The sequence below is a fragment of the Saimiri boliviensis genome (assembly GCF_048565385.1).
Source record: "Saimiri boliviensis isolate mSaiBol1 chromosome 19 unlocalized genomic scaffold, mSaiBol1.pri SUPER_19_unloc_1, whole genome shotgun sequence".
Lineage (NCBI taxonomy): Eukaryota > Metazoa > Chordata > Mammalia > Primates > Cebidae > Saimiri > Saimiri boliviensis.
The window spans coordinates 2,656,100-2,662,117 of NW_027412502.1; the positions used below are offsets into that span (position 1 = coordinate 2,656,100).

At 42.5% G+C, this 6,018-nt stretch overlaps 1 non-coding gene across 1 annotated transcript; it reads left to right on the forward strand.

Moving 5' to 3' along the window:
- The first annotated feature begins 4,229 nt into the window (after positions 1-4,229).
- On the forward strand, positions 4,230-4,336 carry LOC141583221 (U6 spliceosomal RNA). Its single transcript, XR_012515914.1, has one exon. It is a non-coding gene; the product is annotated as a U6 spliceosomal RNA (small nuclear RNA).
- Positions 4,337-6,018: the final 1,682 nt, after the last annotated feature.

A 6,018-nucleotide genomic window follows, 5' to 3' on the forward strand; every position in this document is an offset into this window, starting at 1 on the left:
GTTTCCCTATGCTGGCCACACTGGTCTCGAACTTCTGACCTCGTGATCCATGCACCTCAGCAGCTAGGATTATAGGTGTGAGCCACTGCGCCCAGCCACATGTAGAAGTGCAGTACTACATAGAACACTGAACATTACATGCTGCTGGGATTACAGGTGTGAGCCACAGTATCCAGCTGCATATATTTTTTTATTTCTCTTTTTAAGAATCCTGATCTTAAATGAGTTCACAGTTGGATGTAGAAGTGCAATGCTTAGATGCAGATGTGTACATATAGGATACAAAACTTAGATTTAAGTTATGAATAAATGTAATTCTTATAACTGACTATAACAGTATTAGAAAAGTCATATATTGATAAAACCTTCTTCAGAAAAAGGAACTTGAAAACTTAGAGGAACTGCTTCTCTTTAAATATATGCATAGCTAAGGCTCTTACAATGGTGTGGTTTATAGGATAGATATCAGAGTGTAAATCCAATTTTTAAAACGTAGTCAAATGTATTAATCTTATATTTTATGCCTATGATTATTTTGTTATTCAGAGAAAGGCTTTTCCAATTCCAAAATTCTTTAAAATCCTCTAGTGATTTATTTTTCGTGGTGTTTAAATCAATATTGAAACTTTCTGGAATTTACACTCTATTAGGTTTGAAGTTTTGTTCAACTTTTTTTCAGTTACATATTCACCATGGGAATTCTTTCATTATACAAATATACATCTTATGCTTTAAATTCAGAGGAAATTATGATATGTTATTCTATTGTGTGCTAACTAAAATGTTGCTTTGTTGACTTAGAATTCTCTTAGCCATAAGAAAGAAAAAGATCTCTTGCATGAAAATAGCATGTTCTGGGAAAAAATTGCCATGCTTAGACTGAAACTAGACAAAATTCAACAGCACAACCTGCTAAGGGAAAAAAATTTTTTTTGGAGGACATTGAAAGTGTGAAAGAAAAGAATGCTAATATTCAAAAGGCTATAAAATTGGATAAGGAAGAATGAACAAAGACAGTATTTAAAGACAGTGGACAGCTTAGCATTTTGACAACGAAGAATAAAATGGTCAGTTCTGAATTGGAAAATGTGAGACACAACTAGGAAACGCTGGAAATGGAAATTCAGTCATGTCCTTGTAGACTGGCTACTGCTCTACATGAATGTGACCAAAGTCAGATAGCAGAAAGAGACTTCTTTCCAGAGAACAAAACCTCAACAGGTTTATTTACAGGAGACAATGAATTCTCATACATCTAACCTGAAAGAGAACAGCAAGATTCTTTCTGAACAACTGTAATGCTTATTGTAAAAATTAACAGCCTAAAAATTCAGCTCCATCACACAAGGTAAACTGTGAAAGAAAAGACAGAACAGGCTGCCGTCTTTCCTGTTGGAGGAACTTAATTATTCCAGCCTGTGGGCATTGGAGAGTACAAACCGACCAGGGGCAGAAGAGTTCCCACAGCACAGCACAGCTGCTTTACCAAATCATGGCCAGACTGCTTCTGTTAGCAGGCACCTGATCCTGTTCCTTCTTACTGAACAGGACCTCCCACCTGGGGCTTACAGCTACCCTCACAGGTTTTCCCTGGCCTATGGAGATATGAAACATTCCTTAGACAGAGCTCCCACAGAGAAAGGCAGGCCACCATCTTTGTTATTTGGATGACTAGGTTCTGGCCTTAGGGCTTTGTAGAACCCAAGCTGACAAGGGGTGTAAGTGGTAGCTCAGCACAGCAGAGCCACCTTGCAAAAACATGGCCAGACCCTTGTTTAAGTCAATCCCCAACCACATTTTTAGTCACTGGGTACAGCTTTTCAACCAGGGTCTCTGGCTGCCTTCACTGCTGTTCTCTGGCTGACAGATGTTTCAGGCCTCCTTGAATCAGAGCTTCCAGAGAGAGGACCAGACTGTAATCTTTGTTGTTTGGGCAACTCAGCCATTTCAACCTTGGGACTTCAGAGTGTCTGAGGCAACCAGGGGCTGAAGTGAACCCCCAGCACAGCACAGCTGCTCTACAGAAACATGGCCAGACTTTTTTAAAAGCAAGTCTCTGATCTTGTTCCTCCTGACTAGACAAGACTTCTGAAATTGTTTCCAGCCACCTCTCGTAGTTGTGTCCAGATTGGCAACAGGATTGTACCTCAGTGGTACAGAGGTCCCAGAGGAAGAGGCAGGCTATTATCTTTGTCTTTTTGCAGGCTTCGCTAGTGATACCTTGAGTCGCTGGAAGATATGAGGCAATTAGGTACTGGAGTGGACCCCCAGTATACCACAGCAGCCTTATGGGAAAGTGGCTGAACCGTTACGTGGGTGCTGGCTTCCATATCTCCTCAATGAGCAGGTCCTCCTGGCTTGGGTCTTTATCCAGGACACCACTGAAGCCAACAAGCCAGTAGCAACTTGGCAATTTCTTGGACAGAGCTTCACAGATCGACTGAAATCCTCTCTGCCACTGCCTCTGCAGTGGATCTGCCCTTGTTACCTTCAGAATATCAAGAAAGCAAAGACCCTAAATGCCATATTGATAACTCTAACAAGCTGCAGTTGACCCAAGGAACAAGGCAGTCCATCTCTTGTGGATACCACATACCCCCCACTGCTTATCACTGGACAGGGAACTCTGGCTTGGGCCCATAGAACAGACCCTCTATCCTGGGATGATTACACTAAGTGATGGCTAACTCACATCTCTCTGGGGTAGAGCCCCCAGGAGACAAGCAATGTGATGGAGCAGGAAGCCAGCTGATGTGAAGCCCAGAGGGCAGGCACAGCTATCTCTCTAGGCTCTACTGGGTCTTATGAGACACTTTATCCCAGCACTTTAGGACTGTGGAGTTCTGATCAGCCACATCTCATGTGAAGATTGCCCAGCAGAGATCACGTATGTGATTTTCCCTCTTAACAAAAGGAGACTTGCTTAAAAAAGAAGTCTGGCCACGTTTTTGTAGAGCAGCTGTGCTGTGCTGGGGCCTCACTTTTCAGAGAGTTATCTGAGGCGTGATATCTACTGGGCATTCTTGCACATGAGATGAAGCTGGTCTGACCTCAGCACTCCTTAGTCTGCTTGCCTCTCCCAGGGCCCCAGCCTGGCCACGCCTGCCTACAGGGCACTCTCAGCTGCCCACACCTTTGTTTCTGTGCCAGTGGACCAGGCCTGAGCAGTGAAGAGATGCAGCAAAGTGGACTCTTCAGGCACGCACCCGCCTCTACATTGCCTCTCCATACTGAAGCTCTTTATACAAAAACGTCCTACGTCACTTTGCTGGTGTGTGTTTACATGAGTGGATTTTGCTGCACTTGCCCTACCAGCACATGGGAATGTAGCACACACTTCAACCCACACCAACTCCCATTGAAGAAAGAGCCATGGTAGGCAGAGGAACAAAATCACAACCTCTGCCAATACCTTCTCCTTGTGCTAATTCTGTGCATGAAAAGGGAATGCTAATATACGTTGAGTGGTCGTTGCTGCTTAGGGGGTCACAGAGACGGAACCCAGACATGCACAGGCCAGCACCCCGGCCTGAACCAACACTACCTCCAATGCAACAGCACACACAGAAGGGGTATTCTGGCCGCCACCAAGCTGTCTTGCCTCCACCACTTCCACCACTGGGCAAATGCCAACAGGGAAGCAGGCAGTTTTGCATCTGCTAACACTCTGCCACAGCTGCCCCACTTTGCTGCCTTCAGTGCAGTATACTCCAAACTTTGAGGAGCCAGAGAACAAAGTTGAGACCCAATATAAGTTTCCCAGAGTTAAAGCACACAGCCCAGGAATTGAGAGGTGAATTTTGGCCCCCTAAAATCCTCCAAAACCAAAGGCAGCTGCCTGATTTTACTTTAAACCACAATCAAACCCTCAAGATCATCAAATATGATAAAAGAAAAATATCCTGTGCAAAGGTCAGCAACCTCAAAGGTTGAAGGTGAATAAGCTCATAAAGATGAGGAAGAATCAGTGCAAGAACACTGAAACTCAAGAAGTCAGCATGCCTTCTTTCCTCCAGATGATTACATCAACTGTTCAGCCTGTTCAAGTTTTCAGAACTGGCCAGAGGCTGACATGTATGCAATGATACAAGTAGAATTCAGAATGTGGGTAGAAACAAAGTTCACTAAGTGAAAGAAGTATGTCATCATCCAATGCAAGGAGGCCAAAAATCATTGTAAAACATCGCAGGAGCTAACAGGCAATATATCCAGTATAAACAACATTACTGGTGCTCACTTTGGCAGCACCTATATTAAAATTGGAATGATTCAGAGAAGATTAGCATGGCCCCTGCTCAAGGAGGACCTAAAAATTCATGAAGCATTCCATATTTGTAGAAAGAATCAATATCTTGAAAATGGCCATACTACCCAAAGTAATTTATAGATTCAATGCTGTCCCCGGCAAGCTACCAATGATCTTATTCACAGAACTGGAGGAACCCACCTTAAACTTCATATGGAAGCAAAAGAGAGTGTGGATATCCAAGACAATGCTAAGCACAAAGAACAAAGCCAGAGGCATCATGCTACCCGATTTCAAACTATAATACAAAGCTACAGGAATCAAAACAGCATGGTACTGGTACTAAAACAGAGAAATAGAGTAATGGAACAGAACAGAGGTCCTGGTGGCAATGCCACACATATACAACCATCTCACCTTTGATAAACCTGACAAAGACAAGCAATGGGAAAAGGATTTCTTGTTTAATAATTGTTGTTGGGAAAACAGGCTACCAGTGTCCAGAAAGCAGAAACTGGACCTCTTCCTGATACCTTACAGTAGAATTACCTCCAGATGGATTAAAGATCTAGACATAAGACCTAATGCCATAAAAAAATCTAGAAAAAAAATAGGCAAAGCCATTCAGGACATAGGTGTAGGCAAGTACTTCATGACTAAAACACCAAAAGCATTGGCAACAAAAAGGAAAATAGACAAATGGGACCTTATTAAACTCCAGAGCTTATGTACAGCAAAAGAAACCATCATTAGAGGGAACCAGCAACCAGCAGAATGAGAAACAATTTTTGCAATCTACCCATCTGACAAATGGCTGATATCCATAATCTACAAAGAAATAAAACAGATTTACAGGGAAAAAAACAAGCAAACCCGTTCAAAAGTGGACAAAGGATATGAACAGACACTTTTGAAAAGAAGATATATATGAGGCCAATAAACATGTGAAAAAATACTCATCATCACTGGTTATTAGAGAAATCAAAACCACATTGAGATATCACCTCATGCCAGTTAGAATGGTGACCATTAAAAAATCTGGAGACAACAGATACCAGAGAGCATGTGGAGAAATAGGAACACTTTTACACTGTTGCTAGGAGTACAAACTAGTTGAACCATTGTGGAAGGCAGTGTGGCACTTGCTCAAGGGCCTGGAAATTGTAATTCCATTTGACCCACCAATCCCATTACTGGGTATATACCCAAAGGATTATAAATCATTCTATTATAAAGAAACATGCACACGTATGTTCACAGTGGCACTGTTTACAATGGCAAAGACCTGAAAATAACCCAAATGTCCAGAGACGATAGATTGGACAAGGAAAATGTGACACACATACACCATGGACTATTATGCAGCCACAAAAAACGATGAGTTTATGTCCTTTGTAGGGACATGAATCAATCTGGAAACCATCATTCTCAGCAAAGCGACAGAAGAAAGAAAATCCAACACTGCATGTTCTCACTCATAGGCAGGTGATGAATAATGATAACAAATGGACACAGAGAGGGGTGCATCACACACTGGGGTCTTTTTGGGGGTGGCCAACAGGGGGACACCAGGGGTTGGGGAGGTCAGGGAGGGATTACCTGAAGAGAAATGCCAGATGTATGTGACTGGATGGAGGCAGGAAACCACATTGCCATATGTGTACCTATGCAACAATTCTGTATGATCTGCATGTGTACCCTATAACCTGAAGTACAGCTTTTTAAAAAAGAATAAACTGATGTGATAGAGCTGAAAAGCACACTACATGAAT